Below are 26,289 nucleotides of genomic sequence, written 5' to 3' on the forward strand. Positions count from 1 at the left end.
TTAGTTCAGGTTGAATTCGGGTTCAGTTAAGGTTTACCTAAAGTTTGGTTTGGTCTATTTAAGGTTTATCTGAGGTTTAGTTCAGGTTTATTTAAGGCTTAGTTAAGGTTGAGTTCAGGTTTAGGATCAGCTTAGACCAGGAGCTGTGACTGTGAGTGTCTTTGTTTCTGCCACTGGAGGATTCTGGGAAATTGAGTTTTTTGTCCTGAAACACCTGAAGTTTTTGTGTTTTTCTTTCTCTCAGTCTCTTAAACCAGACGAGCTGCTGCTGCTGTGATGTCACAGAGGAAGAGGAGGAGGAGGAGGAAGAGGAGGCTAACTGAGGACACTGACGAAGAGTGAACCACAGTGCACACAAACACACACACACACACTCAAATTCACTGGGTTTGCAGCCCTGACACTCCCTCATGGCACATTCATGGGGCATTAACACACAAACACACACATGCTTACTACACACTCTAGTACTTCCTCCCTCTCTTGGGTACACACACACACACACACACACACACACACACACACACACACACACACACACACACACACACACACACACACACACACACACACACACACACACACACACACACACACACACACACACGCCCCCCGCTGTGCTTCACACTGCAGCTCAGTGATGCTGTGAGATGGGACATCGCATGACTGGGAGCACAATAATGTGTGTGTGTGTGTTTGAGGTCTTTCTTTTAATGTACTCCTGCACACACACACACACACACACACACACACACACACACACACACACACACACACACACACACACACACACACACACACACACACACACACACACACACACACACACACACACACACACACACCCCCGTCAGTGAGTGGCCCCCTGCTGGGTTCCTATCAGCGTCAGCAGTGAATCTGTTCGTTCAAGCAGCAGCAAAAACCTCAAAACCTCAAAAACCTCCACCGACCCCCCCACAATAACCTGCATCTCATTACTGACGCATGCACTCCCAGCGCTCCCACTGCTCCCACTATTCCTGCTCTCCTGCAGCTCTTCTTCCAGTTCTCCAAGTATTCCTGCTCTCCTGCAGCTCTTCTTCCAGTGCTCCCAGTATTCCTGCTCTCCCAATGCTCTTATCTCTCAGCTCTTCTCCCACTGCTCCCAATTCTTCTCCCAGCTCTCCCAGTTCATCTCCCAGTGCTCCCAGTATTCCTGATCTCCCAATGCTCCTAGTCTCTCAGCTCTTCTCAGTTCTCCAGTTCTCGCAGTGTTCCCAGTGCTCCTACTCTCCCAGTTCTCCCTGTTCTTCTCCCAGTATTCCTGCTCTCACAATGCTCCTACTCTCCCAGCTCTTCTCCCAGTTTTCTCCGTTCTTCCTCCAGCTCTTCTCCCAGTTCTCTCAGCTCTTCGCCCATTCTCCTGCTCTCCCAATGCTCCTACTCGCCAGCTCTTCTCCCAGTGTTCCCAGTGCTCCTGCTCCCCGGCGCGGAGCGAGGATGTCGGTCCAGCTCCTCTTTCAGATGTAATGTTTCCTGACAGCTGACAAAGGCAGTGTTAACACGGAGGCGTTCGGCTCAAACTAATTCCTGCCTTTGTGGAGATGGAGCTCCGGCCAAGTGCAACATGTTGTCCAGAGCTCCATGTGTGTGTGTGTGTGTGTGTGTGTGTTGTTTCATTGTAGCTGGTTCTGGTTCTGACTAAAGAATCTGTCTGGACTCATCAGACCAAAGTTTGGACTCAAGTCAAATGAGATGATTCGTAAGTCGTAAGGGACACAGACAAGGAGACAAGGAAAAGGACACGCAGAGACAAGGAGACAAGACTGAGGAGACACAGACAAGGAGACAAAGATAAGGAGAGACAGACAAATAGATAAGGATGAAGAGACACAAACAAGGAGACAAGAGAGAGGAAACACAGACAAGGAGTTGAGGATGAAGAGACACAAAGACGAGAACGAGGAGACATGGATGAGGAGACGAGGACGAGGACGAGGAGACAAGAAAGAGGAAACACAGACAAGGACGAGGACGAGGAGACCAGGTAGCTGTTGATGCAGCAGGTTCCACATGAGGAGCTGACAGGTTATTACCCCCCCCCCACGTCTCTTCGCCCCCCCCCTCCCCCTCAGGCCTGGACGGACAATAGCGGGACGGCGGGCGCTGACAGGTGCGTCAGGTGTGTGGACGTCAGGGATGAGAGGACGCCTGCAGCTCTGGCGTCACGCTGCCGACTCCGCCGTATCGCCTTTCATACGCCGCCACGGAGACGGGGACGAGGCGGCGGCGGCGGTTTGACAGCGAACGCCACGCTCCACCTGCCAGCAGGACCAGGACCAGGACGAGGACCAGGACGGTGTGCCAGATACTGATGCGTGAAAATGACGAGTTGGCCTCAAACACAACACGACATGTAGCTCTGTTCTCCTGAATGATGCATTCACTGTCCTGGACTTTGATGGTTAATCCCACAACTGTATTTATATATTGTGTGAAATAAAGTTTCTTCTCTTTTCTTTATTCATCATTAGTTGAGTTTTGTGTATTTGTGATGTCATGATTATACATTTTTCTTGTCCGAAAAATAATCAAAGTATCACAGTTAATATGCATGAATTAATTTCACAACACTATGAATGTGTAAAATCAATTATGGTCAAAATATAATGACATACAAAAACATTTTAAGTATCTATCAATATATTAATCCCCCAGGGGAAACGTTTGAAATATTCAAGTCATTAATTGTCATCTAGACCAAATGTTTAAGTTTGTTTTAATCGTTTTTTGTTTTTTTTATTGCAAATGACACGATAATATTTAAATTCCTACCAGTTCAGTGTTACGTTAAAGTCCAACATGCAGCTGTTGTGTAACTTTGTTTCCGTTCATGTGAGTTGCGTTGATCTGCCTCTGTGGTTCTGACATCATCTCTTTTTGGAAAGTGAAGGTAAATACAAATCTTTATGATTAATCAATTATGGCGTTTAATACCGTGATTAATTGTAAATAAGTAATTGTGGCGTTTTACAGAAGAATATTTTTACACCTTATTTCCTGTGTTATTTCATATTTGTGGAAACTGAAGCGACGTGGAGCTCTGAGCGGCGTGGGTGGCGTTCCTCAGCGCTGATAATGAAATAATTGGCTGTAATAGATGGGAGGTATTGGGGCGGGGGGGGGGCTTAACACCCCGAGCACAATTAGTGTGTAAAGGCGGAGATGAGGAGCAAATAATGGCGAGCCTTTCTTTGTCTGCGCGGCGCTGCTCCGTGGATGTGGATGAAGTGACCTGGAAAAGCACAACGGCAACTTTTGCCTCTTGAGTCGCAGCGGAAAAACAAAGGAGGCTTTCAGAGGGCGCCGTGATGTCATCGCCATCAACAACCTGCCTGTTGTCTTCCTCATTAGGAGCACACGCACACACACGGTGTTCCCAGCGTTCCCAGATAAGGAAGCTCCAGTGGAGCTGATACGGAGCTTTAAAACCTGGACCTGTGATCCAGAACCTGAGCCACAGTCACACTGTTCAACTGTTGAAGCCTCAGATCCGTTTATTTCATCTCTTCAGTCCTGAATTTGACCAATAAATAATAAATATATATAAATATATAATGTAATAATATATATCTCATATTTTAATCATCTTGCTGTGAAGAACTTGTTAAGGTTTCATCTACAGGTCGTTAATTACGTGATAATGAAATAACAGTCAATTTCATACGTGTTCTTCATAAAGGTGAAAGTTTACACATGCTTCTCATGCTTTGACCATTATTTCTTGGCAATTTCTAGACATTATGACGCAATTAATTGTTTTCTTGACATTATGACGCAATTAATTGTTATTTCTACATATTATGATGCAAATAATTGTTATTTCTTGAATATTTGTAGACATTATGACGCAATTAATTGTTACTTCTTGATATTACGACAAAATGACTTGTTATTTCTTGGCTACTTCTTAACCCTTGTTAAACTGATTAACAGTCTGATGTTTCTTCGAGTCAAAAACGACGGTGATGTTAAAAGGAATTCACATTAATGAGTTTATTATTGTATTATTATTGATGAAGCCAATAAATACTGGGTGTTAAAAACAAGTAAAGACTCTGACTCCACTCTTATTTGAACTCATATTTGAAATCCAGACCGTTGAAGTGGAGCAGCTCTCTGTGTTTTGTTCCAGTGGAAGCTGAAGTTCAGAGTCTGACTGTGAGCTCAGGAACCAGAGTCGACCTGTGTGTAGTTGTTGTTGTGTAGTAAACTGTAGCCAAATGTCCATTAACACAACATGAGCTGAAACACGGTGATGATGCGTCAGAACAAAGACGACAAACCAACAAACACACAAACACACGTTGCAGTTGCGTGTTGAATTGTGGGAAACTGGGCCGACAAAGTCAAATTCCTCCGAGCCGGGAGTTTGAATTATCATAATTGGAGGCCGCGGTGGAGGAGGAGGAGGAGGGAGGAGGGGGAGGGGGGAGACTTGGCAGCCAGTTCAAAATGTGATATTATGAAGTGAGCGCACAAACAAAAGAGGAGATGTGTCCAGATCTGGCATCAGTTTCTTCTCCTTCTTCTTTTTCTTTGTTGTCAATTTTCTTTTTGAAGAGATGAGAGAAGACAGGCGGCTCTCATTTCTACTCAGTACTAACCTCTTTCCAATTAAAATAAGACTCATTGCCTAAACATTTACTTTTACTACTTCTCACTTGTTTCAAACTAATTTTCACTTAAAGGACAATTCTGGGCAAATTCAACTCGGGGGTCAACTCTTGACTTGCTTCAAGTAATAAAAACTTCTGGGTGCATGTTTGAGTCGCCACCTGACGCTGTCTGTGGAAAAAAATGTACACTTGAAGCAAGTCAAGAGTTGATATTCCTGTGTTTATGACACAAACGGGAGCTTCCGACTGCACCTGAACACACCGAGCGTCAACTTGGGTCTCGACTCCGGGAGACTTTGAATTAGATCTAGTTTTACAAACATGTCGGCTTGCTGGAAGTAAATAAACTTCTGGGTGCATGTTTGAGTCGCCATCTGACGCTGTCTGTGGCTTTGAGGGATGTAAACAGCCTCAGCAGCAGAACTTCAATCCGCTCCCATTCATCGCACAACTACCGCTAAACAGGAGACATTAAACTGAACATCTTCAGATTCCTTCTGTTAGACCTAAAATGTCAGGAAAATACAGCCCCGAGTTGAATTTGCCCGGAATTGTCCTTTAAAATAAGTAGAAAAATCTGCCAGTGAAAGCAAGTTTTTTGTGCTTGTAATAAGGAAGAAAAACTTGCTCCACTATCAGATTTTTCTACTTATTCCAAGTGAAAATCTGCTTGAAAGAAGTAAAAAGTGTCTAAAAATAAACTACTCCTAACGTGATGAGTCTTATTTTAAGTAGAATGAGATTGTTTCGACTAGAAATAAGACAAATGTTCTTGGTAAGAGTTTGAGTTTTTGCAGCGTGACCATGAAACCACAGCGTTGTTTGATCCGGACGAGGAGGCCGAGGAGGATGACCGACCACAGATCTGTCATCGGAGTCCGAGTCTTTGTTGTGGAAGCAGAGGAACCTCAGTGACACACACACACATACACGCAAACATACACACACACACACTGCGGACCCAGAGTGTGTTTTTTAGGGCAGGATCACACCAACACATGTTCAAGCTGGGAGGAAACCCGGGGATTTGAGGAACCATCTGTTAACCAAAGCCTTGGGGAAGCACACTAGGATCATCTTAGGATATTGTTCTCCCCAGGTGGGAATGGCAGCGGCTCCGCGGGGCCCCTCGGGGTCGGAGAGGGGGGAAAAGGGAGGGAAACGGGGAGCTTAAGGAGCCGTAATCTCATTTTCATTCATAACACCCGGGCGCTCCAGGTCGGAGAAGGAAAGGAAACCCCGGCGACGCAGCATCTCAGACGCTGCGAGGAGGTTGCGTAACGTCTCGGACCAGAGCGGGTCAGAACCGGATCTGAGTCGGAGTCTGAGTCTTTGAAATCAACTCCACGGGCAGAAACAACAGGATTAGCTCCGTGTGCAGCCTCATCATCGGACAGGAAGGAGCAGCGGCAGCCGCCCGTTAACAAACACCCTCCTCCTCTATCACCTGGACAAACTCCCAGCAGGTCCCTGAACGCATCGTCCCATCAGTTCACACTGGTTTTAAAATGTGTGTTAATGTTAAAACAGTTCATCCAGTGGAAGATGAAATGATCTCCAAAAGACATAAAGTTACACATGAAACACTCTTTTATCAATATTTTCATCAATATCAGTGTATTATTTTAGTTTTCTACAGTTTCAGAGTGAAAAGGGAAACAAAGCAGCTATGGCACAAGTTATTTCTTGAGTATAAAGAAAAATGGGCTAATGATATCTGGTTTAAACTAAAGCTCAGAACCTATTGCCAGTTGAAAAATGTATATTGTTCAGAACCCTATGTGACTTTGCCACTGGATAGATCCAAGAGATCTTTATGTGGCCAGTTGAGGGCTGGATTCTCCCTCTGGCAGTAGAAGTAGGAAGGTTTAACTCAGTACCTGAGGAGGGAAGACTATGCTCATTATGTAATCTAAATGTAATCGAGGATGAACTGCATCTTGTGTTTCATTGTCCGTTATATGACGAAGCCAGGCAGTTTTTGTTTCAGAAAATGCAAAATGTGAAGCCGGAGTTGTTTTGGGCTGATGATGATGAGGTAAAGTTGGAATGGTTCTTCTGAAAAGAAGTCCCTGGTCAAAAAGAAAAAGTGAATTATTGATGTGAATTCCATGTGGTTTTTGTTTTGTCTGTGCTCTCATGATTTTGTTTGTTGTCTAAATATGAAATGTGTCTTGTAAGCCGCTATAGGCTGGCCGCCTTAATTGGTGCATGACACTTAGGCTAAATAAATATAAATTCAATTCCATTCAGCAGCCTGTAAAAGAATGGGAAACCCAGGAGACTTCAGCTTTCAGATAACTTTGACCAAGGTATCAGACAAGAGATTTACTATTTGGGGGGCTACTAGCTACTAACTATGCAGGGGGGGACAGACCATTTTTGAACATGGAAAAGATGGAAATGAAATATATTTATATATAGTTTGAATGTTTAATTTTATGTCTTTTGGAGATCATTTCATCTTCCACTTGATGAACTGTTCACATTAACAGACATTTGGACCGGAGGGGGGGGGCAGGTGAACTTTTGCATGACATCACTGTATGATCTGATCCAGATGAGTGACATCATAGGACGAATAATATGATTTACAGAGTCGCACTCAAACGTGACACGAGGCCGACGGAGCCGCTTCTGTTGTTCAGGTCAGTTTATCTTCATCAGTCTCTTCAGATCCACTTTCTGCAGCTGGGAATCGAACCTGGTTTGCGGCGGCCCAGTGGCGGTGGCGGCGTGGTGGTGCAGTGGTGCAGCATTGGTTAACTTAACGATCTCCTAAAAAGCGGCTTGAGCTCAGTTAGGAGCATTATGGATTAGTTACAGTCTGCAGGCCGCAATAATTACCACAACAAACAAGAGGCCGCTAAGCCGGCCACTTTACTGCTGCCAGGACTTTACTCCTCCTGCTCCTCCTCCTCCTCCTCCTCCTTCCATCCTCATCCTAATCCTGCTCCTCCTCCTCCTGCTCCTGCTCCTCCTCCTCCTCCTCCTCCTCCTCCTGCTCCTCCTCCTCCTTCATCTTCCCCTTCTTATTCCTGAATCCTTATTCTCCCTCTCTTGTTTTACATCTTCCTCCTCCTTTTTATTCACCTCATCATGTCCTCTTCCTTTCACCTCCTCCTCCTCCTCCTGCTCCTCCTCCTCCTCTCTCCTCCTCCTCCTCCTTCCTCTGGAGGAGGAACAGATTGTTGATGCTTGTTGACCTGTCAAAGCAGCAGAATTGTGGCACAGGATTGAAAATCTAAATCTGCATTAGAGGCTTTTGTTGGGCCTGAGGCGACTCGCTCTGCACGAAGGGTCTTTATCTCACCGTGGAGAGGAGGGGACGACACACACACACACACACACACACACACACACACACACACACACACACACACACACACACACACACACACACACACACACACACACACACTACTACACACAGACACACACACTGCTACACACTACGACGACATTCAAAGCCGACACAAAGTCAATGCAATGTCAGCGTCGCTCAGTTGTTCCCAGTTTCAAGGTGAATTTATCAAGAGTCCAGTTCCTTTAATGTCACAGCAGGAAAAACAATAGGTGGTGCGTTCAAGGACCCTCCGACTTCTGAGAGCCAAGTTGAAGGATCGGGAAATAAAATAAATGCAAACATCAATGAGATCATTTGAAAAGTTGTGTTAAAGTGTGAGAACATTGTGTTTTTATTATATATATGTATTATATAATATTATTAAAGCCACCGTATGGATTTAATCCAAGATTACCGAGGGGATTTACAGATTTAAACTCTAATTTTCAGTTTTATGGCTGAATTTATGATTCAAACCAGAATTATTTAGGATTAAATATGATATAATACAAAGATTATTGATCTGACTTCAGGATTTAAACTAAAGACTTTGATTTAAACTTTAATTCTGTGACTAGATTTCAGATTAAAATGTTTTTTACGGTAGAAAGTTGAATTTTGTCAGAAAATCAATGAATTTTGTGACTTTATTGATGAGATTTTAATCCAAATTGATGGTTTTAATCCAATAACTGTAATCCGCTGATTTAAGAGCTGACGTATTGATTAAAGGAAAGTTTCTGGTTCAGTGTTTTAACGTGATGAAGGTTGTGTGTCTAAACGATGATGATGAAGATGTGTAGGTGCAGCCCATGTGCTGAGTGTGTGTGTGTGTGTGTGTGTGTGTGTGTGTGTGTGTGTGTGTGTGTGTGTGTGTGTGTGTGTGTGTGTGTGATCCTGTAAATCCTGCAGCTTTAAGTACAGACGGAGCTTTAATCTCGTCTGCATGCTTTGTTTGTTTGTTTGTTTGCTGCTGCTGTTGTCCTGTTGTTGTCCTGTTGTTAATCTGCTGCTGGAGACACAAAAGCCCCGGCACACTTTAACATGGGGGGGGGGGGGCTACGGAGGCTCAGGAGGGACAGGATCTACTACTATACACTATTACTACTACTAATAATAGATAGATTGATCGTCTTTGTTATGGACTCGGGTCCATTATAAATAAAAGAAAACAATACACATATACAGAAGACACATACTGAGACTAATATTGCCACTACCACAAATATTCACACTACTACTACTACTACTAATAATAATACTCAAACTACTACTACTGCTACTACTAATACTCACACTACTACCTCCTCTACTGACACTTTTACAAATACTACAACAACTCTAAGTACAACTAGATTTATATTGCAATCATTCCACCAATATTTCTTCTACTATCTACTACTACTACTACTACCACAAGTACAAGGGCTACTACTCCTGCCCCTACCAGTACACATACTACTTGTGTACACAGAGTGTGTTTTGGGGGGGCGGTGGCGGTGAGGACGCGAGGTGGGGTGTGTGTGTGTGTGTGGTAGTGGGTGGGGGGGTTAATTAAAGTGATGCTGATGAAACCAGAGCGAAGCCGCTTCTTATGAGATTAATCTGCAACATTAAGCCATTAAACTCTGATCAGAGTCCTTCATTGATTCAGATCCGTGGTGATTAGCTTCAGTCAGGACGACAGACTGTCCCGTCCGTCCGGCTGGACGCTCATACAACACGGTTATCATTATTATTACCATTATTACTATTATTATTATTATTACACTCTTTATATCATGTCACATCCTAGTCCTGACTGTTCCTGCACAGTTTTCATTTTAAAAAACACAAAAACGAGCCTGAAAACCATTTAAAAATACAATGAAGAAACTTAAAACTGACTAAAAAGACAAAGAAGAGGCTGAAAACCGACTTAAAAGACAAAGACCAGACTGAAAACTGTATAAAAATACAATGAAGAGACTGAAAACCAACTAAAAACACAAAGTCCAGACTGAAAACTGACTAAAAACACAAAGACCAGACTAAAAAACCGTATAAAAAGACAAAGAAGAGGCTGAAAAGTGACTAAAAAGACAATGATCGTTTCTGAGAGTTGAAGGAATTGAATCTTCTGTGGCTGAATATCATAAATGAACATGAAGGTGCTGCTCAGTGTTTGGTTTAATGCGTGAGGAAAAGAAGTTGAAGTTTCTGCTCCACGTCACAGGTCATCCAGTGGATGTAGCTGGGTGGGGGTTGGTGGGGTGGGGGGGCTGCGGTCGCCACTAAACACACCTTCCAGTGACTTTTGTGCAGCTTTGATGTGAGATTACTTTCATAGCGGTGGAGAAAGCACAAGGAAAATATCGGAGTGTACATCAGCGCAGGTCCCTTCCGCTGTCTTCTTAACCGGCGGTTCAACTGTGGCCGTCTTTGTTCGCCCTGAAAAACCCTCGTGAAACACAATTGAAAACTTGGCAACGGCGCGGCAGATACATGGTAACTCAATCTGCTGTGGCTGCTTTAAACTCTATCTAAGGCAAGGTGGCTTTTGTAAAGCGCGGGACAATGGGCCGCTCTGTTGAAGGCACAGAGGTTGATTTTCACCTTTTAAGTGAGGACACCAGATACCTGCCTTTTCACCGCCGCCGCGCTCGGTTTGAGGACAAACTTTCTTTCTCCAGGCCTTTTTCTGAACACCAGCTCAGGACCCAACGCCACAGGAAAATATTGGAATGGTTGGGGAATATTCCTGTTGTTTGGTTGGTTGGTTGGTTGGTTGGCTGGATGGTCGTCCGGCTGTAACCGGATCGGCGAGCTGTCCGCGAGATGTGTCAGATTCAACCACAAGGCCGCGGGATTAAGACGCCACTTTAGAGCACTTGAGCACTTCAAAAGGAGCCTGCCTTTAATAACTTCATCTTCATTGGAGTTTGGCATCACTTTGTCTGAACATCTCATCGGCTCATGGGCCTTCTGAGGCTGAAAACCGACCAGAAACACAAAGACCAGACTGAAAACCGACTAAAAACACAAAGACCAGACTGAACACCGACTAAAAACACAAAGCCAGTTTTGGAATCGGCTCATTGGCCTTCCGTCTTAACCATGGAACCATCAGGAGCTTTTTTTCAAGTTCCTGGAGAACCCAGAACCAGGAACCAAAAGTTCCTGCTCCTGTTTGGTCTCAGAGCTTCTTTCTCCAGGCCTTTTTCTGAACACGAGCTCGGGACCAAACGCCACAGGAAAATATTGGAATGGTTGGGGAATATTCCTGTTGGTTGGTTGGTTGGTTGGATGGATGGTTGGTCGTCCGGCTGTAACTGGATCGGCTCCGAGGCTGAAAACCGACCAAAAATACAAAAACCAGTGAAAACTGACTAAAAAGACAAAATTGAGGCTGAAAACGACTAAAAACACAAAAATGAGACTGAAAACTGAATAAAAAATACACTGAAGAAACTGAAAACCGACCAAAACCACAAAGCCAGTATTTGGGATCGGCTCATTGGCCTTCCGTCTTTATAATATTGGAATGGTTGGGGAATATTCCCGTCGTTTTGTTGGTTGGTTGGCTGGATGGTCGTCCGGCTGTAACCGGATCGGCGAGCTGTCCACGAGATGTGTCAGATTCAACCACAAGGCCGCGGGATTAAGACGCCACTTTAGAGCACTTGAGCACTTCAAAAGGAGCCTGCCTTTAATAACTTCATCTCTTCTTTGGTCTTTGCTCTGCCCTCAGATAAAGTGACGGCCTTCAGCTGCTTCCTGACAAACTGCCCCCCCCCCCCCCTCCCTCCCTCCCTCCCTCCCCACCGCCGCCATTGAGCCAAACACGACCTCAAACCGCAGGAATATTGAGCTTGAATCGGTTTCGAGTGTAGTTTCTCACCGCCAGGCTTCATCAGTGCAACAACACGCAGTAAAACTCGGCGTGTGTTTTCTCCCAGCGACCTCCTGATCCCTCCTCCCCCACCGCTTCAACGCTTCAAACCACAACACATAACTGATGTGGCCATAAACGTCAGCGGCCTTCCAGACGACAGCGCCTTCAAAGACCTCCTCCACTTTTCATCCCTCCGTCTCCAAATCCTTTACAATAACACACACCGAGGAGCTGCCATCAGTCAGAGCTGGATCCTCCGCCGCCAGACACTCGATAGCAGAAAGAGGCTTACGCTCAGAAAGGAAGGGAAAGCAGATGTTTGTCGTCACGGCTCGGAGAGACGCGTACCTGCTGACCTCTGGACTGCAGGTGTCGGACCCGCTGGAGGATCATGGGAGCAGAGCCAAAGCTTCAGGACGGCCACTCAATGGACCAAATGTTGTGTTGAGACGGTTTGGTCCGAGGTCAAGAATGAACTTTTAAATCCAAACGTGGGTCAAAAGTCTTTTTTACAGTGTCTGGGAAAGCTCATGTGTGTGGAGGAGGAGGAATGTCACTGAAAGCTCCAGAACAGAACCACTAAATGGACTTTACGCTCCGACTGTTTAGTCAACGGCTGCGTCCCAGGTCAAGAATGAACTTGACCTCCACAAACGTCAACTCAACAGAGGCTCTTTATGAACTCGGCAGGAAATGAGGCCGAGTCTTTTCTTTATTTGACTTGATTTTCTGTTTCCAACATGAACCAGGATCAAATCGTCCCTTGGTCCAAAGCTTCAGGAGCTTCGGTTGAGTGCCAAAAGGGAGACCTTCTGGATTTCTAAACTAGATATCATGACCTATCCTGGCTTAAATGAGGAGACTGACTATTGCCCTTTGTTATTATAAATGTTAAATGCTGTAGTCTGGAATGGTATAATTGTCAGAAGTTCAGTGGGCAGACAGATTATTTGTGTTCTTGTTATTTTCACTGTTCGGTTTGTCTGTTTTGTTATGTTTCTTTGTGTTGTGTTCTTTCTCCAGGACTGAGATGACTTTCAACCACCTGTATTTCCTCAACATAATTGGGGTTTGGCATCATTTTGTCTGAACATCTTGTATTTGTAATCGGCTCATGGGCCTTCCGAGGCTGAAAACCGACCAAAAACACAAAGACCAGACTGAAAACCGACCAAAAACACAAAGACCAGACTGAAAACTGACTAAAAACACAAAGACCAGACTAAAAATTGACTAAAAACACAAAGACCAGACTGAAAATTGACTAAAAACACAAAGACCAGACTAAAAATTGACTAAAAACACAAAGACCAGACTGAAAACAGACCAATAACACAAAAATGAGACTGAAAACTGAATAAAAATTACACTGAAGAAACTGAAAACTGATTAAAAAGACAAAGACCAGACTGAAAACTGGCTTATGGGCCTTCCATCGTGAACTTCAAAGAGGAGGTGGAATCATCAGGAGCTTTTTTCCGAGTTCCTGGAAAACCCAGAACCAGGAAGCAAAAGTTCCTGCTCCTGTTTGGTCTCAGAGCTTCAGCCTTGACCTCTCCACCTCGGCATGAATCTCTGTTGCTGTAACTTCAGCTGGAGAAACGATGGCGTGACCTGGGCCGACCCCTGAGGAGGAGGAGGAGGAGGAGATGTTCTCACCTCCACCCACGCTGCTGCTCCTCCTCCTCCTCCTCCTCCTCCTCCTCCTCCTATGGAAACTGGTGCAGCCACTGGTGTCTGTGACAGGTTAGTGGGACTAACGACATGGTGCTAATCAGCTTTATTAGTGCCACTTAAAAACCAATCTGTGGGGATCAGACGTGCCAGCTGTCTGCGCTACAGGACGGTCGCCGCACAGGAAACGCCACTGAGGCGTGAGCGACGGCGGTGGCAACGGCGGCGTTAACAGCGAGCGGCACCGAGGATGACGACTCGGCCTCAGGTGAGCAAAGAGGAGGAAGAGGAGGAGGAGGAGGAGGAGGAGAAAGAGGGAAGTGGAGCTGTGATGGAGCTGCTGCCCTCCCACCTCCCACCTCCTGTAATCTGTTGGTGGATTAAACGATTCATTAGCTGATTAGCGTAAATCCATTAACAGCGCAAATGAAAACAAAAGGAAGGGAGCTCCTCTCCGAGTAGAAGAAGAAGAGGGGCGGGAAACCCAGATTGTGGTCCGATCAGACCGAGAGCAGCCGTTTAAAGCTGCAATTAAAGCTCTGGGTCTTAAAGGATAATTCCACTTTATTAACGACGCTGCGTGGGATCTGAACGTCCACACTGGAGAACATCTCATCTACAGGTGAAGATACTGATTCAAAGTAAAACAGGAAACAGCAACACAACAGGGAATGACAGACAGACTAAGACACACAGGAAAACAGGACACAGAAATACTAAATAACACAGGAAATAACTACACAGGACGTGACAGTAAGACAAGACACAGTGAATAAAGTCAAACAACACAAAGGACACAGGCCATGACACTAATAAGGGTTGGCAAGATGCACAGTTCAGAAATATCTTTAAAAATTGTCTTAAAAACTTGAATCAAATGTGTTAAAATGTACATTTTGTATTCATGTTGGTTTTATGTCATTTGAAATGAAATTTGAACCATTTTTTAACAAAAGCCAGACTGAATGCCATGAAAATGTCAAATGGTGTAACCATGAAAGAATTAAAAATATTGAATATTTTATCCAGCTACAGTGGATTTAAGTGTATGTAAAAAATGATGTAAAATATGTTAAGAAACATTGTGTTGCATTGTAAAAGTGAATTTACAAAGTTATTTCTCTTTTGTTGAAGAGTTCAAACTGTCAGGGATTTAAATAAACTGTGTTTTATGGGATGTTTGTTTGCTCTGCTCTATAGATAATTGACCACCATGATGAACATCGTTATCATGGTGGAGTTGGAGCAGCAGCTTCACATCAAACTCCTGACGTTTGATGTACTTTCTATCTGTGGTGTTTTAAAGAGGCGACGCCGGAGCTGTTTTGACTTTACGTATTCTCCTGAATGTAACACGACGCAGAGGCTGAGGCGGCGAGAGGCAGGTCGACAGAATAAAAGCCCCCGCCTGCAGCCGTGAGGCCTGACGTGACTCCGGCCTGGTTGTTTGCAGCTGCTGCGGCGGCAGTGGCAGCGGCGGCGGGAAAACAAAGCGAGAAGCGGACTTTGATGTTTCCAGAACCCTGGTGTTGTGCCGTGTTCAGACCCAGAGCTGCAGCGTAAACACACTCTGAACACCCGCTAATGAAGCCACGCAGCGAGGGGCCGGTCAGCCAGAGTTCAGGCCACGCGCTCGCCACATGTCTGAGGCAACAACCCCCCATCACCACCACCGCCACCACCATGACTTCCTCACCAAACGTCCCTCAGCTCTGGGTCCACATGTGTCCCGGTCCACAAACACAACAACAACACAACAGTGAACGTCTGCTGCTCTGGAGTCAGACACAAAGACTCAGGTCACAGCATCACAACAAACTTTATTGTTCCTGCAGGGAAACGTGTTCAGGCCTCAAATGCTGCTCATCGCAGTCTCCATCACACAGAGACGATACTAAAGAAACCTCCTCAGAGTACAAAGACCAGACTGAAAACTGACCAAAAACACAAAGACCAGACTGAAAACCGACTAAAAATACAATGAAGAGACTAAAAACTGAATAAACACACAAAGACCAGACTGAAAACTGACTAAAAAGACCAAGACGAGGCTGAAAACTGACTAAAAATACAATGACCAGACTGAAAACCGACCAGAAACACAAAGACAAGCTGGAAACGGACTAAAAACACAAAGACCAGACTGAAAAACGTACAAAAATACAAAAACAAGGCTGAAAACCGACTACAAATACAATGAAGAGACTGAAAACTGAATAAAGACACCAAGACCAGACTGAAAACCGACTAAAAAAGCTTAAGTGTGTGAAACGCTGCAGCGGCGAACGGCGAGGGGGGCGGAGCCTCCAGAACGCATCATCAGTCAACAGCTTCTCATGCAGGAGTTGAGTGTGTAAAACCTACAAACATGAACCTGCATTTCTGATATTTGACCTTTGATGTCACCGACACTCGAGGCGTGCGTAAACGCGTGTTTCGACAGGACTCTCCGTGGTTCCTGTCGTCACCAGGGTTACAACACGACGGTGACGCACCAACAAACATCCAGAGGTTGAGCAACAGCGCTGACACACTCCCACTTACTGTAAACCACACACACACACACACACAGGGTCACTGACACACACACGGACCCCAGGAAGCTATTTTATTTTAACTTTCATAAATTGTAATTTTAGTTTCAATTTGTGGAGGAAGAAGTTAAAAGCTCATGCTTACATCATTTTTTTTCATTTCATTTATTTATTTAAAAAGGACAGTGTGCAGTTGCATTAGTTATTGAAAACAATAAAAAGATGGCTGCACCAGATTTAGCAGAGCCGCTAATTTCCATCTGTAGTCCTGTAGTCATGCATGTAAAGAGTTATAATAAAACATTTCAAAATGCATGTGCAACTCGGTTAAATAAAAGTCTGTTGGTCCAGTCATATATTTTGTCATGGTAGTTTTCTTAAAATCTAGTCTCGTCTCGATCTCGTGAACCCAATATCGTGTCTCGTCTCGTCTCGTGAGATGAGTGTATCGTCACACCCCTACTGGAATCTGTAGAAATATAAGTTACCAGAAGAAAGACTTGCTTTATTTAGTTAAAATATGGTGGAATGTGCAGAAAATAGGTATAAATGTTCATTAATTTTCTTCAACTGTTGCATTTTATTCAACTTTCGCTTGATGCAATGTGAAGTTAAAAGATTTAAACTAATAAAACAGGTTTTTTAAAAAGAGACTGTTTCATTTCATTCAATTCTATATGATGGAATATGCAGAAAGAACAGAATGAGGCTGAAAGGTTGCTTTATAGCGTATTCAGGTTGTGCATCATGTTTTCCAGTTACTTTACTGGGTAACACTTTATAATATGTAAGCATTACTTAAGCATTAATAAATACTGAATTCATCATTTATAACACATGAATACTCAGTATGTAGTTTATATAAACAGTTATCACAGTTAGACATCATTGATAAACACTAACTATCTATAAACTACATACAAATGAGTATTCATGCATTATAAATGAAGAATTCAATATTTATTAATGCTTAACTAATGCTGATTATCAAGTGTTACCCAGTAAAGTAACTGGATTGCTTTCTTGGAGAAGTAATCAGTAACTAATTACTATATTCCAAGTAACCTGACCAACACTGCTGGTGTTTTAAGGTGTTTTGACCTAGTTTGTGTGGCGGAGGAGGAGCCTCATCACGACCTTCAGCTGTTATTCAGTTTTCAGTGAATAAAGTTAATTAGTCTGATCACTTTTACTCTCCTCCTCCTCCTCCTCCTTCTCCTCTTCCTCATCCTGCTTCTTCCTCCTCTGCCCCCCGTCCTCCCTCCCTCCTCCTCTCTGTACCAGATGGACACTTGGTGCCCTCCCCCCCCCCCCCCCCCCCCCCCCCCCCCCTCACCCCCCTCCCCCCACCCCCCTCACCCTCCTCACCCCCCCTCCCTCTCTGTGTATTGTCTCACTGGACTCTTTACAGAGATAAGCTCTGAGGATTTCTACGCACGCCAACCTCGTGAACTTGACCCCTGGACCAATTCATCAAAGGGAAAAGCCTGGTGACCCCCCACCAACACAAACAACACCCGCCCTCCTTCTTGTTGTTGTGTTTCTTGTTTTGTTGATTATATTCAGATTTTCTATTGATTTTTTATGGCATTAATTAAATGTATTTTCATGTTTGAACTTTGTATTGATGCAGATGTGTTTTATTGTGAAGGAGCTGCTCTCCATCATCCAGAATTTCAAAATAAAACATGAGAATTAGAAGAAGAACTATTTTCTCTCAGTACTTTATTGCTGAAACTATTTTAATGTATTTTAAATTAAATTAAAGAGATATAATGCTGCAGTCTCAGGTTTTAAACTCTCTGTCTTTAATCTAAATGAGAGTTGCTGTTTTGTTTGTTTAAAGGGATAGTTCACCCTAGAATGATATTTCGCTCATTATCTACTCACCCTCATGTTGACTAAGGGCTGGAAGAATTATCAGAGTCCACCGTCCCTTCTCTGAGTTACAGGGGGTCTCGGCGTAGCAGTGCATTTCAATGCAACGGTTGCAAAGGGACACCAGAGCTCTTCGTAAAAAAAAACACACAAAAAAACATCCAAATACCTCCATGATGCTCGTATGTAATGTCCGTCTTGTGCTGAAGCCCCAAATTGCGTAATTGTCCCGAAAAAAATTAAATAAGTCCACATTCCAAGCATGTTTGTAGCATTAGCTCCTAGTGTCTGTTGTCCGGCTCTTCCGCTGCCAGCGTGCATGCGCAAGGTTCGCACTGAGACCGACTCGCTTCCTTGTTTACCCCGGCGAAGGACTAGAAGCAGTCCGTAATAGCCTGCCTTGCACCGGGACAACACTTTTTCGTGCAATTTTGGCCTCTTAAAACATATTTTAGCCATGGCTGAAGATTTTGATGTCGAGGACGAGCTGCATTTCTTTGGAAGGAAGCGAGTCTCAGTCGGTCTCAGTATCAGTGCGAACCTTGCGCATGCGCGCTGGCAGCGGAAGAGCCGGACAACAGACACTAGGAGCTAATGCTACAAACATGCTTGGAATATAGACTTATTTAATTTTTTTCGGGACAATTACGCAATTTGGGGCTTCAGCACAAGACGGACATTACATACGAGCATCATGGAGGTATTTGGATGTTTTTTTGTGTGTGTTTTTTTACGAAGAGCTCTGGTGTCCCTTTGCAACCGTTGCATTGAAATGCACTGCTACGCCGAGACCCCCTGTAACTAAGAGAAGGGACGGTGGACTCTGATAATTCTTCCAGCCCTTAGTCAACATGAGGGTGAGTAGATAATGAGCGAAATATCATTATAGGGTGAACTATCCCTTTAAGTTTAACAAGTTGAGTTTAATCATCAGTTAATTGCTGTTTGTCCATTAAAATCTTTCACAGTCTGAATTTTAATCTGCTGTAATAATAAACACTGTGATGCCTTCACTGACCCTGGTTAAGTGTTTATTATAGGTGAAGAAGAGGAAGAGATTGGGAGAGGAGTAGAGGAAGTTGAAAGAAAGAGGAGGGAGGAAGAAGTGACACAGTGAGAGGAGGAGGAGGAGGAGGAGGAGAAGGAGGAAATTCTTATTATTATCATCATTTAATCTGTGTTTCCTCAGAGAGAAATCTGAGAATCGTTTCTTGTGTCTGACACATAAATCTAAACGTTTACAGACGCAGAGAAACAAAGATTCCTAGAAAACAGGAAGTTCCTGCTGAGTCATGTTCCTTCTGTCAACGATTATTGTTGTGGTTGTGTTTGGTTTTATGGTTTTTCCCAGTTATGAAACATGATCAGATCTCACAATGTTCATAATATTCACAAGAAGAAACGTTACTACATCATCATCATCATCATCATCACCACCACCGCTCTCTGTTCTCATGAAGACCAGTTCAGTCACCGCTCTGCAGCTCAGAGTTTAGTTTGTAGAAATGTTTTTATGTGACTGAACTGAATTTTAACCTGCAGTAATAATAAACCTCATGATGCCTTCACTGACCCTGCGAGTGTTCGTTATTATTAAAGTCACACAGGCTTTTAGATAATTATAGATCAGTCATTTCTGAGACAGAGGCCCAGTTCCACCTGGTCCACGGGCTGAGAGCTGGAACAGATTAGAGCCGTCAGAACCAACTTCGCTCTACGAACAGAATTCAAAGGTGGAAACTGGCGTCCGAACGCGTGACTTCTGCAATGACGCAAATTAATGTTGCGCATTGCAACGTTCGGTGTAGTAAAACATGTTGATAAAGAGCTGCAGCTTCAAATTTATGAGTTTTTTTGTAATTGCCCGTTTACGACACATGAAGGAAATACTCTGAACTACTTTCTCTTTTGAAGTCCCTGCGCCCAGCAGCTGTGTCTGAAAATTAAAGGGATAGTTCAACATTTTGACAAATTGGCCCATTGCCATAATGCAGTAGTTTCGTTACCTTTATTTGTCGGTGCAAGCTGTTTTTAGAACGGTGGAGCAGAGCCGTGAGCTGCTCAGAGCTACGCTACGGAGGCTCATGGGATTTCTTGGTTTCCCTCATCAAACTCATCAAATACAAAATCCAACAACTCCACAACGCTCTGGTGGACAAGTTGTGACCTGCACATTCACCACGCTATGAGATAATAACACGTTACCAGACAGAGTTGTTTTAGAGGGAAATACAGAGACTGCTTGATGAAAAACTGTCCCTGAAGGCAACGCACATCAGCGGTTTTACATGAATTGCCGTGTAATAAGTGGTATAATGTAAAGTTAGTCTGTGGTTATGGAGAAATTAAGACTGAGACGTCCTTCATCGTAGCCCAGACTGCCTCAAGATGGCGCTCAGAACAGAAACGGTAAATAAACAGTAGAAATATGATGAGCTAAAGAAAAAAAAACTTGAGTATAATTTGAATATTTAACATAAGCAGCGTTAGAAATGTGAATCTGTTGTGGGGGGGGGGGGGTTAGGGTTAGGTAGTAGAGATGCCTGGTGGTGCTGCTCTGAGCAGTGGTGTCAGGTTTAGGAGGTGGCGGCTGACGGCTGCAACAGCAGGAATGCCGCCTGCTGCAGCTGCCCGCCACTCAAGAGGGACCAGGTCCTCTCAGACCGCCTCGGCCCCCCCACCAGGCTGCAGCCCTTCACTTAATCCCCCCTCTCAGACCTCAAAGCTCAGCCACACACACACACACACACACACACACACACACTTGAGCGCGGCGGAGCCTCCATGATGTGGATGTTGATGGAGAGGAGGAGGCGTGGCGGTGCGGTGGCGGCAGAGAGAGACCTGGTCGCCTTCAAACACAGGAAACGGTTTGATCGCCAAAACCTTTAGGTCGTCAATAAACAATAATCAGGTCTGAGAAGGAACATGAAGAGGAACAGCCTGGCTCCAGGACTTCAGAATAAAAGCCTCCAGTTAAAGTTGCACCTAGTGGTTTTAAACTCACAGAAACCTCCTCCCTCCTGTTGTCCTCCTGGGTCAAAGAAGGAAGGAAGGAAGGATGAAGGGAAAGAAAGAAGGAAGGACAAAGGGAAAGAATTAAGGAAGGAAGGAAGGACAAGGGGAGAGATGGGAGGAAATAAGAATGGGAAAAATGAAGTAAAGATAGAAGGAAGGAGGGAACAGATTGGGTCAACTGGGTCAAAAAGAAAGGAAGAAATAAGGACGAAAGGAAGGAAGGAAGGAAGGAAGGAAGGAAGGAAGGAAGGAAGGAAGGAAGGAAGGAAGGGAACAAGGATTGTGGAAAGAAGGAAGGGAAAAAGGAAGGAAAGAAAGATGGAGGGAGGGTACAGATTTGTTCAAGGAAGCAAGAAGAAGGAAGGAAGAAGGGAAAAGGGAAGGAAAGAAAGATGGGGGTATATGGAACATATCAGGTCAATTGGATCAAAAGAGGAAGGAAGAAGAAGTAAGGACAAAGGGAAGGAAGGAAGGAAAGAAGGATGGAGGAAGGAAAGAGATTGGGTCAATTTGACCCAGAAGGACGACAGGAGGGTTAGACACCAGACCTGGAGAGTTCAGGTTTAAACCTGAATCCTGTCTTAAAGGTTCCTGCTCTCTGCAGCTGGATAACGCCATCGCTGCCGTGTAAACACAGCAGGTTTCCTCGCTACCGCCACCGCCAGCAGCGGCAGCGCCAGTAGCGGCAGCAGCGGCAGCAGCAGCGGCGGCGGTAGCGAGGAAACCTGCTGTGTTTACACGGCAGCGATCCGGAGGAGGATGCCTGACATTCCTCCGTCTGCAGGAAGCTCGTCCACGCTCACCTCATCACTCCGACATGTTCCCCCAACGTTTGTACACGGAGCATCAACAGTTTGACAGAAGGTCGCCGAGGGTCGTGGGTAAAATAAGAGGGAGAGGCGTTCAGGGTTCCCCGTAAAAATGACCATCAAGGAAGAATCAGAGTAAACAGAGAGGAGGAGTAACGGAGTAAATTTACTTGAGTACTCTACTTAAGTACATATCCAGAGGATTTGTACTTTACTTGAGTATTATATTTCTCTGGTACTTCTTATTCTTACTTGAATACATTTCCAAGACAAATATTAGTACTTTTACTGGAGTTAATTAGTAGGAAGGCTGAAAAGTACTGGTTACTTTCAGGTCTTTTTCTAAACTCCTATTGGACACAAGCTGTGTTTGTCAGAGAAGGAAACCCTAACCCCTAAAAGCAGCACATCAGTGCAGCTGCTTTCAAAGAGTTCATTCTCACTAACAAGAGTTAAAAGCTCCTTACATTCATTTACAAACAATTAGAGTCATTCATTGATGTGAAGAATAAGACATTTACTCTGACTCTTACTTTGACTTCAAGTACATTTAAAAGCATGTACTTTTGGATACTTTTAGAAGCAAGTACTTTTTTACTCTTACTGCAGTAACATGTGGACTGAGCTACTTTTACTTGTAACGGAGTACATTTTGACCAGTAGTACTTGTACTCTTACTCAAGTACTGGGGTGGAGTACTCTGTCCATCTCTGGGAGGAGGAGTCACTTTATTTTATTGATCGTTTTCTGATTGATCTATGATAAGATGAAAGACGCACACACACTGCTGCTCTTATCTGATGCTTACACACCTTTGAGGGAACACACACACACACACACACACACACACACACACACAAACACACAGACACACACACACAGAGGGAGTGTTGAGGTCAAGCTGCGGCTGCAGGAGGAGCAGAGATCAGAGCTGATAACCCCGCCCACCTCCAGGTCACAGCTACAAGGTTCAGGTTACCTGGGAGGAGGGGGGGGGGGGGGTTGTTTGGACCAAACCCCCCCCCCCCCAACCCCTCCGCCTCCACCACACACACACTTCTCCCTCCTCCTCCTCCTCCTCCTCCTCCTCCTCATAGCCTTGGCCGTGGACTTGAGCGGCGTCCGGAGGAGCAGCTGCAGGTTTGGTTTGTGAAAAGAGACGTAGAGCTGAGTGTGTCCTTCTCTTCCTCCTCCTCTCTCTCTCTCCTCTCTCTTCCTCTTGCTCCTCCTCTCTCCTCCTCCTTCTCTCTCTCTATCTCCTCCTCTTCCTCCCTCTCCTCCGCCTCCTCGTCTTCCTCCTCCTTCTCTCTCTCTCTCCTCCTCCTCTTCCTCCTCCTCCTCCTCCTTATTGTGGCTGCAGATTACAGAAGCAGCAGCTCTGGTTTGTTCCCACAGACTCTTCACACACCTGGACCTTATCTCACACACACACACACACACACACACACACACACACACACACACACACACACACACACACACACACACACACACACACACACACACACACACACACACACACACACACACACACACACACACACACACACACACACACACAGAGCTGCAGCACAGTGACGATAAACACTAACTACATGTACATATATGGTTGTGATCTTTTTCCGGTTTAGTTTCTCTTTTATGTTTGTTTGGTAACACTTTATAACAAATACACACTATTAAGCATTAGTTAAGCATTAATAAATACTGAATTCATCATTTATAACACATGAATACTCATTAGTATGTAGTTTATTAATACAGTTAGTACTTATCAATGATGAGTAAAACATTTTGAACTGTTAATAAACTACATACTAATGAGTATTCATGTGTTATAAATGATGAATTCAGTATTAATTAATGCTTAACTAATGCTTAACAGTGTGTACTTGTTATAAAGTGTTACTAAATGTGATTTTTTCCTTTTCTCTCTGTTATTTAATGATTTATTCTCTACTATATGTTTAATTACTGTTAACCTTGTTGGTTGTGGTCTTTTTTTTTAAATGCTGAAGAGTAGCTGAATTTGCTTAATTTGCTATGGAACCTTCATCGACGATCGATTGGACGGACGCCGTGGCGACGCAGCGATGACGTCGTCGTCATTAACCCCCCCCCCCAGGTGACGGAGCCGCTGACGCGTTCAGGAACCTCTTTCTTTCATCTGCAGCTTTCATATCAGAAGGTCAAACAGCCAGACGTCGATGACGTGTGGCAGAGCGCCGCCTGTCATCAAGGCTTCAAAGTGACTGTGGTTCATGGGAACAGAGGAAGACACACACAGGAAGCTGACCTTTACACACACTCACTCATTCATTCATAAACACACTACAGTGAGCCGTGATGCTGACGTCCCACAATGCACTGCAAACGCCTCTCGCCTCAACAACGTCTTGTTTTTTTTGTTCAAATCGAAAATTAGACCAAGGAAGGAAGGAAGGAAGGACGAAGGGAAAGAAGTAAGGAAGTAAGGAAGGAAGGACAAAGGGAAAGATGGGAGGAAAGAAGGAAGGGAAAAAGGAAGGAAGGAAGGAAGGGAAAAAGGACTGTGGAAAAAAGGAAATGAAAAAGGAGGGAAGGAAAGATGGAGGGAGGAAACAGATTTGTTCAAGGAAGGAAGAAGAAGGAAGAAGGAAGGAAGGAAGGGAGGGAGGAAAAAGGACTGTGGAAAGAAGGAAAGGAAAAAGGAGGGAAAGAAAGATGGAGGTATAGGGAACAGATCAGGTCAATTGGATCAAAAGAGGAAGGAAGGGAGAAAGGAAAGAAAGAAGGAAGGATGGAGGAAGGAAACAAATAGAAAATGAAAACTGGGTTCAAACTTTGTAAAAGACGTCGACAAAGAACGACAACAACTAACATCTTAACACCTGCAGCCGTCACAACAAAACCAAACGTCCGCCGCTGTGACCTCAGGAATTCTCTCTCTGTGAGCTCCGGGTCCCGACGCCTCATTTCCTCCTCGGGCCCGGATGGCCAGGAATCCAGACGCACGCACACGACGGCGAGCTCAGACTCTCTCTGTCTCTGTCTCTGTCTCTGTCCAGAGGAAATGCCTTGATCTGTGAGGCCTGAGCTGAGTTATGGAGCTGGAGGAGACGCGTCCTCCTCTTCCTCCTCTTCTCTTCCTCCTCCTCCTCCTGGACGTCTGACGGGGACAGGACAGCGTCTCCGTCTCCGTCTCAGGGCTCCAGATCCAGATCCAGATCCAGATCCAGACTCACGGTGTTTTTCACTGGGAGCAACAGTGAAGCTGAGAGAGACGTCTTCATGCAGAGACGGATGGAGACACAAGATGGATGCTTCTTCCACCTCCTCGTCCTCTGGTGCTCTTTCTCTCTCTGTCTCCCTCTTTTCTTCTTCTTCCTCCTTCTCCTCCTCTTCTTCTTCCTCATCCTCCTCCTGTTTCCTTCTCCTCCTCTTCCTCCTCCTTGTGTTTCCTCCTCTTCTTCTTTCTCCTGTTTCCGCCTCCTCCTCTTCCTCCTCCTTGTGTTTACTCCTCCTCTTCTTCCTCCTCATCCTCCTCCTGTTTCCTTCTCCTCCTCTTCCTCCTCCTTGTGTTTCCTCCTCTTCTTCTTTCTCCTCCTGTTTCCGCCTCCTCTTCTTCCTCCTCCTTGTGTTTACTCCTCTTCCTCCTCCTGTTTCCTCCTCCTCCTCTTCTTCACCTCCTCCTCTTCCTCTTCTTGTCCTTCCTCCTCCTCTTCTTCTCCTCCTCGTCCTGGTTCCTCCTCCTCCTCCTCCTCCTCCTTGTGTTTACTCCTCTTCCTCTTCCTCCTGTTTTCTCCTCATCCTCCTCCTCTCCTTCTTCCTCCTCCTATTTTCTCCTCCTCTTCTTCTTTCTCCTCCTGCTGTTTCCTTCTCCTCCTCCTCCTGTTTCCTCCTCCTCCTCCTTGTGTTTCCTCCTCCTCCTCCTCCTCCTCCTCCTCCTCCTCCTCCTCCTCCTCCTCCTCCTCCGTGACCTTTGACCTCTGTGCCTCCGCTGCTGAAAATGTCAAATGACTTTTTTTCTTTTCTTTTTGGCAGCGAGACGTTTGGACACGAGTTTCTAAATATTTGATGCGAGTGATGTGCAGCGTGAAACCACACACACACACACACACACACACACACATTGTTCCTGAGGCCAAACCACCAAACATTTTCCCTCCAGTGACGATTTGTCAGAAACAGTAAAAATTAAAAACTGGAAACTTTCAGTGGAAATGACGGAAAATTTTAAAAAGAGAGAAAAGACTCTTTATCTCAGTGTTGTCGTCCCTCAGTCGGCTCTGGTTTCAATCATCAACCTTCACAGAATCTTATATAAAGAGGAGGTCCTGGTCCTGGTCCTGGTTCTGGTCCTGGTTCTGGTCATGGTCCTGGTCCTGGTTCTGGTGGACTGTCGGGTCAGCTGGTCCTGTTTGTGTTGACTGCCCTCTAGTGGTGGAGGCTGTGGATGAGTCCAGGTCTCATGCTGCTCCACAGACTCTCCCCCTCCTGGTTCTGGTCCTGGTCCTGG

At 44.8% G+C, this 26,289-nt stretch overlaps 1 long non-coding RNA gene across 1 annotated transcript in view; it reads left to right on the top strand.

Annotated features, from left to right (window-relative positions):
• LOC311001087 overlaps nucleotides 1-26,130 on the top strand; it is a 441,127-nt gene extending 414,997 nt beyond the window's left edge. The window contains exon 3 of the long non-coding RNA XR_014596132.1: nucleotides 26,105-26,130. This is a non-coding gene — a long non-coding RNA (uncharacterized lncRNA). The remainder of the gene's footprint in view (nucleotides 1-26,104) is intronic.
• Nucleotides 26,131-26,289: the final 159 nt, after the last annotated feature.

This window comes from Trachurus trachurus (assembly GCF_905171665.1).
Source record: "Trachurus trachurus genome assembly, chromosome: 2".
Classification (NCBI taxonomy): domain Eukaryota; kingdom Metazoa; phylum Chordata; class Actinopteri; order Carangiformes; family Carangidae; genus Trachurus; species Trachurus trachurus.